The following is an 11,489-nucleotide window of genomic DNA, read 5'->3' as shown; positions in this document are numbered from 1 at the left end:
ATTGTCTATCAAAATGTTAACATGCTTTAATGAAAGGCATTTAACACCAGCAGGGATTTATCTAGATTTCAAACCTTGGGCCCTTGGCAAGAACATTTTGGAAAAAAGTTATTATTTTTTTCAGTTCCTATTTTCTCAACTTAGAAATTCTTTTTACATAACATTCAATCATGTAAAACTAAGCATTAAAGACTTTCCCTCGTTATTAGTATTCACTGAAATACATGTCACCTTGACTAAGCCATCACATTCATGATAAGACACAACTATATTAAATGAGATACTCTATTAATATCAATTGGGACCGTTTTTATTCCAATTTAAGAATTTTACTGACACTTGGTGCAGACTTGGGGCCAAACGTCGGACTCTGAACAGGTTTAGCTAAATCCCTGACCAGATACAAGTTATGAAACATGCTGGTCTTTGAAAGGCATTTAGAAGTGATACACATAAGGAAGAGAATTTATGGATGTCAACTACTTATTTATGAGGAGGACACAGTTTCGGAGTACATGCTTACTCCTTCATCATTCATCTGATGAAGGAGTAAGCATGTCCTCTGAAACGTTGTGTTCCTCATAATAAGAAGTTGACATCCTTAAATTCTCTTCATTATCAAACAAGTACAGTTACATTTTGTGTCTTCAAAATGCTTTATGGAAACAACAGCTGTCCACATGGATGACTGAAGTCTACATTGTCATCAGTTCAATGTTTTATGTATGACAGTAACTGAGTTTGACATTTCACAAATGGAAGTGCCTTCTGTCTTTGTCCATCTTTATCATGTGTTTAGTCATGTGATCAGTCATGTGATCAGTCATGTGATCAGTATCATGTTCATTGACTGTGGTTGTAAGTCATTAAACTTTCATGAAGAAACCTTTGTCTGTAGAGCAATTTAAGATGTGTACCTGTACCAATGTGACCCAGTTAGTGGCCTAAATGAAATTTATTTATTTATTTCTAAAATGAGGAAACTTCCATTATCTTTTTCAATAGGTTAAACAATCCTGATTTAATTATTTGATACATTTTCCTTATGCCAAGCTGGCTTGTATCCTGAAAGGTGTCTGTATTTTACTTCCTGTCACTCATTTTGTCTTTTGTTATGTTATGTACAAGACAACACACATGGCTGCTTGGACATTCATATCAACATTGTCCTTATGTATTATACATACACATTTAACAGTACATTATTGTTTGTCTTTAAAATAAAGGGGTCTTGACAAGATAAGTTATCTACTGCTGTGTGTTGACAACACTCATCGCTCAGCTGTGGAGAGTGGTCAAGGCATCTTGTTTTCGCTATTGGATAACGATGAACGAAATGCAAATACAGTTATTGCTTACACTTTATGTTAAAGTCAAATACAGCAATTATTACCTTGCAGTTTTTTTGTTACATTCTTACTTTCCTGATTATTCAGTGTATTTTGTATCTATTACCCTTATATGTTTTCATTCATATCTGTCCATCTTCTTATCTAACCAACCCACTATTTTTTAACTTATCTCTAAATTTCTTGTTTTCCTTTTATCCAAAACTCACACACATTTAGGTCAATTTCCAAGCCAACACTTTAACCACTAGGCTACCTGACCGAACCTGAAACAGTGGTAGTGAACATAGCCCTCAATGGCTGGTGGGAAGCCTTGTGGTTAAATCATGTGCTCGCTATGCCAGAGGTCCAGGTTCAATTCCCAGTGGGTACAATGTGTGAAGCCCCCCTTGTCTCCCATCCCCCTTGTCTCCCACCATTATATTGCTAGAGAATTGCTGTGTGCAGTGCAAAGCCCAAATTACTTTCTCACTTGTTTGTCAGTGATAATGAACCGGTTTTGAAATGGTAAACCTGCCAACATCTCATTGATATGACAGTCATTGCCAGGACAGCGTACTGGTACATAACAAGATTTGCACATTTTAAGCAAATGAGTTGTTAATGCAGTAATAATATCTATCAATCTTGCTAACATGTGTACAGTGTATTTGTACACAGAAATGGTGTGTTTTCATGGGTGTGTTTTCATGGGAGTGTTGTCTGACAAGTTGTGTGATCAGTATATGGTCTCTGATCTCAGGCCTCAATAGTCCCAGTTGATGTTCCTGCAGTCATGTCTGAAAGCAGTTACACAATATGGGGGACTGATTTGAAAACTAAATATATGAATTAATAAACAAATTCAATGTGAACTACAATCTTTTTCTTGTTGCTGTGACATTTATTAGGACTCTCCTGAATGATGGTGAACCAGGCGATAATGTTCCACAGTGAGGACATGTTATGGGATACTGAAAGAGATGGTAGCTAGGTTAAGCTTGTCAGGCTGGTGTAAGTATGTTTGCTCTGACAGACCCAAGGAAATAACAATCTTTTCCACTCTCAATGAAACCCAAACTATGTTGATATACGCACACGCAAAAGAAACGCAAGTGGTTTTAAGCAAATAGGTAACAAACGCGGAACCATAAATTGATACGAGTTTTAGCATGTAGTGAAGCCTGATGGTGTTATCAATATTTTTGGTTGCATTTTGGAAGACACGAGTAAAAACGCAACATAAAAAACGAATCGCCAAAACGCACCATTTCAATGAATATGTGGGTATCATGCACCCATTTCTCGCGAAATTGAAAATGCACGAACTGTCATGAACTGTAGTGGGTATAAAACTGTGGCCGATTCTTGTACCTACCACTCCTTGGTCAACAATGCCACGCCTAACTCAAATTCAGAGAAACCAGGCTATCGGACGTTTGGAAGCTGGAGAGTCTGTCCAAGATGTTGCCCGTCATTTCAACATTAACATAACACAATTTACCGTCTCCTGCATCGATACAATGCTACACAGACCACAGATGACCTTCCTCGGAGCGGTCGTCCTAGGGTCACCACACCTCGACAAGATCGGCAGATTACCCGTCAACACCAGCGACATCCGTTCCTAACTGCAAGTGAAAGTGCTCGACAGACCATAGGAACACATAACCGACACATTAGCCGGGACACTGTGATCCGAGGTCTCCGTTCCAACAACCTCAGATGTCGCCGACGAGCACGTCGTCCTGTTCTCCAACCACGGCATCGACAAACGCGACTTCAGTGGGCACAGGATCATCACAATTGGCGTCATCGTGAGTGGAGGCGTGTCATCTTCTCTGATGAAAGTCGCTTTTGTGTCTTCCATGCAGACGGAAGAGTCAGAATTTGGCGGCGTCGAGGTGATCGTTTCGCTGACAGAAACTTTGTGGAAAGGGATCCATGGGGTGGACCTAGCGTCATGATATGGGCAGGGATTGGACTTAATGCGAGACTTGGAACCAAATGCTTTCTGAATGTTGGTCAAGGTCGGGGACACGGCGTCACTGCTCAGCGGTATATCGACCGAGTGATCAGACCCCAGTTGTTCCATTTTTTGCACAACATCAACAACACATTTTCCAGCAGGACAACGCTCGTCCCCATGTTGCCAGAGCTACCATGGCCTTTCTGCAACAACACAACATCCGTGTTCTACCGTGGCCAGCCCTGAGCCCTGATCTGAACCCCATCGAACACTTGTGGGATGAGGTTCAAAGGCGTCTGCACAATGTGCGCCCAGTCCCTATAACTGCCGATGAACTACGCACAGCGGCTCTGGATGTGTGCAGGAGGATCCCTAGGGTTTTCACAAATGTACAGGAGATGTGTGGCATTGATCAATGGTGGTCACACCAGGTATTGACTGACATTTTGGGTATTGACCCGAAACTGTGTAAGCCCTTAACATTGAAAAAAAACAATTGTCATCTGCCTTTTAATCCATTAAACTGTCTTCAGTCAAAGTTTTGTCAATCTTGCCCTATTAGTATTTCTTGTCTTTACTGTTGAAAATAAATAACATGTATACTGCATACTCGACCTGCGTTTCTTTTGCGTGTGAGTATATATACAGACATTCTTATGTAATGGCAGTGACATGTTGTGTTGTAAACGACTGCCTCTGTGGTCTAGTGGTAGAGCGTCCGCCCCGAGAGCGGAAGGTCATGGGTTCAATCCCGGCAGCGTCATACCAAAAGACTTTAAAAGATGGTACTTCTTGTTACCCTGTCTGGGGCTCGGCATTATGGGACTAAAACAAGGACTGATCGGCTTGGAGTCAGGATACTGTGTCTGAATGGGGTGTTCATGTTAATCTGTGGCGTGGTATCTCAGTTGGCTAGCATTATAAATTGCCATCAGTCCGGACTAGTACAAGCAGCCGCACGCACGCACACACACACAAACACACACGCACACACACACACACACACTTCGCTATATAAGCGTAATAATCTTGGATGCGACTTTAAACCCCATTTCACCTCAACTGTGTTGTAAACAAGATTTGGTTTCATGCATATATAAGTTCCGGCGGAACTTGTACTACCAACATTTGTTCCTTTGAGGTGCATGTCGCTTCAAGTTTTGGTTCCAATCACACTGAAATTTGCACCGGTCATACAGGAACTTTCACACACATATTTTTGTTCCATCCAAATTTAGTTCCGACCCGGAAAAATATCAGGATAAGAACATAAGATTGCAGTGAAAATGTTCCGACCCTGCAGTGAAAAGTTCCAGTTGACAGGAACAATGTTTGGGTGTGTTTATGAGCGATGTTCCTGTATATTGTTCATGTGCAACATGAAAAACAGAGAAACTAAGACATACAATCGCAATACAAATATGCATAATCTATATGAAAAAGAATATAATATGATGAAAAAGGAAAGCGTGAAACAAATCAAGATAGTTATTTAATGATAAAGGCAAACGTGAACACATGTAATTATGAAAGAAACAGATAGAATGATGCAGAGCCCAAAATCGGAAGTACTGCTGCACAAGAATTCCATGAAATAACTGTGTTTATGTGACTACTACGGCTGTCGAGATGAAGTATCCTGAAGACTTAACATTAAATGATATTTTTGTACCATTGTAACAGATATAATATAAAAAAACACATTTGTTTACAGAATTTGTTGTTTAAAAAAAATGTAAATGTCAAATAGGAATATTCACACATAGAGCATTTGTTCCATATATTGCAAGTATTTGTTCCATGCGTAAAATTCATGTATCCTTTCTCATCCAACCCCACACCCCCAATAACCAAGACCCGTTTTTTTATGACAGCCCCATAACAAAATCCCTCTCTTAAACACTGGACAAGTTTCACATGGTAGAACATATGGTTACAATGTTACCATGGTTACATGACATGTTCTTCTTTCAAGTATAATTAGTTCAGGCACCAAACCCCGAGACTGAAACAATACACCAAAGCCACCATACTGTGTTGAAGATACAATGCAAATCACGACACGCTATTTGAAGTACGCTGTTGTTGTTTGCCGTCACAAGATCAGAATTTGAAGTACGCTGTTGTTTGCCATCACAAGATCAGAATTTGAAGTAACGCTGTTGTTGTTTGCCATCACAAGATCAGAATTTGAAGTACGCCGTTGTTTGCCATCACAAGATCAGAATTTGAAGTAACGCCGTTGTTTGCCATCACAAGATCAGAATTTGAAGTAACGCCGTTGTTTACCATCACAAGATCAGAATTTGAAGTAACGCCGTTGATGTTTGCCATCACAAGATCAGAATTTGAAGTAACGCCGTTGTTGTTTGCCATCACAAGATCAGAATTTGAAGTACGCCGTTGTTGTTTGCCATCACAAGATCAGAATTTGAAGTACGCCGTTATTTGCCATCACAAGATCTGAATTTGAAGAAACGCTGTTGTTGTTTGCCATCATAAGATCAGAATTTGAAGTACGCTGTTGTTGTTTGCCACCACAAGATCAGAATTTGAAGTACTCTGTTGTTGTTGTTGTTGTTTGCCATCACAAGATCAGAATTTGAAGTACGCTGTTGTTTGCCATCACAAGATCAGAATTTGAAGTACGCTGTTGTTTGCCATCACAAGATCAGAATTTGAAGTAACGCCGTTGTTTGCCATCACAAGATCAGAATTTGAAGTAACGCCGTTGTTGTTTGCCATCACAAGATCAGAATTTGAAGTAACGCCGTTGTTGTTTGCCATCACAAGATCAGAATTTGAAGTACGCCGTTGTTGTTTGCCATCACAAGATCAGAATTTGAAGTAACGCTGTTGTTGTTTGCCATCATAAAATCAAAATTTGAAGTATGCTGTTGATGTTTGCCATCACAAGATCAAAATAACTTTTTTTTATGTCAAATGAATCAGTGGCCGGGAATAGTGTGAAACAACAGGTACAGCCTGACGCATATCCTCTACAGTATCACTGAGTGTATCATATACTACTCAAAAGAAGTTAAGGACCCAAGATTCTTTGTTGTAAATATAGTTAACAATAGTAATATGAAAGAATCCAGTGGTCCATTACTTTCTTTGAGTTGTATACACCTCAGCGAAAAAGGATCGCTTGGATGGAAAGTAGTCAATGGTCATATATTTTATTATTCAATACAAATTTAATAACATTGATTATAATATCTCTCATTGTATATCTCAAATATAATTATAAATTGAATATTCAAAGTTGTGTATTCTTCAGGAAATCTCTCCCCAAGAAATGGAATAAATGTAGACTTAATGGCATTGAGTATATCTGCCCTTGTACCTACAGGAAGTTAAATGTTAGTTATGCAAAGACAATGATTCATTATGTGTTGCTTCAGAAACAGGGCACGGATGGGCCAGTCGTCTATGGCATCACAGTTCACCAGAAACCTGTTTCTGTTTGTAAACACCTTACCCATTCCAGTGGGTTCACAAAAATGCTAAACATGTGAGACTTTCACACATAAAGCTCACTCGTTGACTTAACCCACTCACTCACTTAGCCCACTCACTCACTCACTCACGAAAGAACATATTTATCAAAATATTCCATTCACGTTGTATTAAGTAGAGGAGAAACGGTGCATGTGTTATAGCGTGGAAATACACAACTCCCGACAGCTTTGTAACACCCGCCTAACACACGCATTAGTAACCCAAGCACTCACGTTCCGAATTACAAAAGTAGTATTTCGCCTGCACAGTGTCTTCCTCATGTGCATTGCCATTTTCTTGCTAAAGATTGTCATTGATTTCAAAGATGCTTAAGGTCGTCACACGCAACCAATGTTTTGTCTGTGGAATGTGAAACAGTAAAGGTCGTCACAGGCAGCCAGTGTTTTATCTGTGGAATGTGAGACATTGAAGGTAAAGGGTCATCACAGGCAGCCAGTGTTTTATCTGTGGAATGTGAAACAGTAAAGGTCGTCACAGGCAGCCAGTGTTTTGTCTGTGGAATGTGAAACAGTAAAGGTCGTCACAGGCAGCCAGTGTTTTATCTGTGGAATGTGAAACAGTAAAGGTCGTCACAGACAACCAATGTTTTGTCTGTGTAATGTGAAACAGTAAAGGTCGTCACAGGCAGTCAGTGTTTTATCTGTGGAATGTGAGACATTGAAGGTAAAGGGTCATCACAGGCAGCCAGTGTCTGTGGAATGTGAAACAGTAAAGGTCGTCACAGGCAGCCAGTGTTTTTTCTGTGGAATGTGAGACATTGAGGGTAAAGGGTCATCACAGGCATAATTCAAAGAGTTATGTGAAAACTCAAGGAGCCAAACTTCAAGAATATAGTCAGTAATGTATAATACTGTTAAAGCATATCTAATGTGCCCAACTGCAGCAGTACCGATTCCTACCTTTGGTGTAACAAGCTTTGTTGATAAGTACGTTGTTGTAAGAACAAGATTGTCAATTAATTTTTAACCTCACAATTCCTATCATGATTTTTAGATTTTTTATGAGGAAATTTTAATTCAGTCAGTCAGTATTTATTAATGTATTGTTTTTCTGTCTCTAATATTATGCAGTACGTGATATCAGGTCCCTGGCTTGATTTTAACAAGTAGCCAAGTGGCGACTGCTTTAATAATACTGGTGGAAATGTCATCCGCCATTGCAACTTTGTGGCCTGACAGGGCATTCTCATACCGGAGACAACGACCGGTACCGTTCATGGCAGTGAAGGTGAATCATGCAAATGAGTTTGACCCAACAATATGTCCGAGTCATGTTATTTTAGGCCAAACACAAAGACCCGAAACAATACTTTTCTTTGGGCGATATCGGCAGGAGGTAGTCCAGCCCAAACTCCAATACTTACTGGCTGTTGTGTTATAGCTCAACTATTGAGCACTGCGGTTTAGAAACACAACACAAATAGAGAAACACCTTCGTACGATCCCTCACTACTAACATTGTACCATACGGGGATGAATGAACACAAATAGAGAAACACCTTCGTAAGATCCCTCACTACCAACAATGTACCATACGGGGATGAATGAACACAAATAGAGAAACACCTTCGTAAGATCCCTCACTACCAACAATGTACCATACGGGGATGAATGAACACAAATAGAGAAACACCTTCGTAAGATCCCTCACTACCAACAATGTACCATACGGGGATGAATGAACACAAATAGAGAAACACCTTCGTACGATCCCTCACTACCAACAATGTACCATACGGGGATGAATGAACACAAATAGAGAAACACCTTCGTACGATCCCTCACTACCAACAATGTACCATACGGGGATGAATGAACACAAATAGAGAAACACCTTCGTACGATCCCTCACTACCAACAATGTACCATACGGGGATGAATGAACACAAATAGAGAAACACCTTCGTAAGATCCCTCACTACCAACAATGTACCATACGGGGATGAATGAACACAAATAGAGAAACACCTTCGTAAGATCCCTCACTACCAACAATGTACCATACGGGGATGAATGAACACAAATAGAGAAACACCTTCGTACGATCCCTCACTACTAACATTGTACCATACGGGGATGAATGAACACAAATAGAGAAACACCTTCGTAAGATCCCTCACTACCAACAATGTACCATACGGGGATGAATGAACACAAATAGAGAAACACCTTCGTAAGATCCCTCACTACCAACAATGTACCATACGGGGATGAATGCAAACTGCATACAGTAAACTACCTTTAAAATGGACACTCTTATAACGAACTGACCGATACAACGAACTTGTTTTCTAGTCCCGGCAATTTGTTGTATATATCCTGTATATATGCTTATAACGGTTATTACGGTTATTACGAACTAAAATTAGTGGTCCTTTTGAGTTTGTTATAAGCGTAGTTTACTGTATCAGCATTGTGGAAACATGTTGACAAACATTTTTGATTACCTGCCCCTTGCTAACCATGCTAGCAAGTCAGTACTAACTAAAGCATATACAGATTACATGTCGGCTGAAGTACAGTGACGTTCATACGCCTGTTGATGATGTCATAGTGAGTGAGTGAGTGAGTGAGTATGGTTTTACACCGCTTTTAGCAATAATCCGGCAATATCACGGTGAGGGACACCACAAATGGGCTTCACACATTGTACCCATGTCGGGAATTGAACCCGGGTCTTCAGCGTGACGTGCCAACGCTTTAACCACTAGGCTACCCCATTGCCCCAATGATGGTGTCATACAATATGGTTTGTAATAAAGTACATGTAAAGTGTTGATATGTTTTATAATTGTCAGTTGTTTTTTGCAGCAGTTCATTCACAATTTGAACAAACTGAAGAGATTCTTGAGGTGTTTGTTGTGCCAGTTATAGTTTGACTTGTTCTTATAACAGATCTCTAATCTATCTAAAGAAGAGCGGGACGGGTGACGTGTTGCTCCGGTACGTCCACCTGGACGCCAGCCCTGATACTCTTAATGTACTCACAGTGCTACAGGATTTCATCAAGAGTAAAGGACAGGCTCTGGTCTGATTCGAGACTGTTTCAACAGGATTCAGCCCTGGCTAGATATTCATAAGTAGCCAGGTCTTTCTCAAATCAACGGTAACCATGTTTTCTGTGCATCTAGCAACATTAGAGAATCTTGTACATTGGTTATCCTCTTGCTGAGCCAGTTTATGACTTTGTGTTCTTGTTGAGTTCACCGACGAGTTAAATCTTTTATACAGTGAAACCCTGTTTACCAGATGGTACCCTTCTTAGTGAAATATCCAGATTAACAAAATTCTGGATCAACAAGATCTTGGATTCATGTCCCTTGTTTTACAACCTGACAGTAGTCGTTCAGAAAACAGTTTCCAGATTAAAGTGGTCCGCACTACTCTGGTTTCTCAGTATATGACCAATATCCGGATAAGAGAGCATGTATCATCAAATTAAACTTGAAGCAAGTCATGACCTGGGGGCTTGTTGTCTTACAGAAATGTTGTGTTTAGTTAGCTGGTATGAACAGACCACAGTGACATCGCTGTAGTATTGTTGACAGCGGCACTGTCATCACAGATCGTGTGTTGACAGCGGCAGTAAACATCAGCCACTGTCATCACAGACCGTGTGTTGACAGCGGCAGTAAACATCAGCCACTGTCATCACAGATCGTGGTGACAGCGGCAGTAAACATCAGCCACTGTCATGACAGATCTTATGTTGACAGCGGCAGTAAACATCAGCCATTGTCATCACAGATCGTGTGTTGACAGCGGCAGTAAACATCAGCCACTGTCATCACAGACCGTGTGTTGACAGCGGCAGTAAACATCAGCCACTGTCATCACAGATCGTGTGTTGACAGCGGAAGTAAACATCAGCCACTGTCATGACAGATCTTATGTTGACAGCGGCAGTAAACATCAGCTTCTGTCATCACAGATCGTGTGTTGACAGCGGCAGTAAACATCAGCCACTGTCATCACAGATAGTGTGTTGACAGCGGAAGTAAACATCAGCCACCGTCATGACAGATCTTATGTTGACTTGCTCACTTCAGAGTCAGGACACGTCTACATATAGGACCAACTTTACACAAGGCTTTCTTCCAGTCAAACCATGTATCAAACGTCGTGTAATCACCGACATATGCCAGAAATGTTAAGATATGACAGTTTCTCAAACAAACTTCCATGTGCAATAAATAATGTCCAGATAGTGTCACTGTTGCATCCCACTGATGACAAATCATGTAAAATGTTCTTGTTGATCTTACATGATCTCACTTGTTCACCACTGATGCCAGTCATGGCCCAGAGCCTGTAGAAGCAGGGATGGAAATTAACCAAGAACGTCTACTGGCCCAAATATTGACAACATATGGCAGTACCCCTCCAAAATGTTTGAAATTCTACCAGCCCTTAAGATACCTTTAACATGAACAATACTGGTCCAGGCTAGAGGCCTAGTGCTTGTCTCCAACCCTGCTACTGTTGTTTCACTTAACTCTTACATAAATTCGGGAGCATCGATTTACTTGGGGTGTGTGTGTGTGTGTGTGTGTGTGTGTAAAGGAATGGCTCGTTTGTTTTGTGGAAAATACCTAAATGGCAAATTTGTTGTGTTTGATGGATACAGCTTGGATAAAATTTGGCTGTTTTTAAACGAACTCCACTGCC

This window comes from Haliotis cracherodii, unplaced genomic scaffold (genome assembly GCF_022045235.1).
Source record: "Haliotis cracherodii isolate W230 unplaced genomic scaffold, xgHalCrac1.p SCAF_2, whole genome shotgun sequence".
Classification (NCBI taxonomy): domain Eukaryota; kingdom Metazoa; phylum Mollusca; class Gastropoda; order Lepetellida; family Haliotidae; genus Haliotis; species Haliotis cracherodii.
This window is presented reverse-complemented; position numbering follows the sequence as displayed.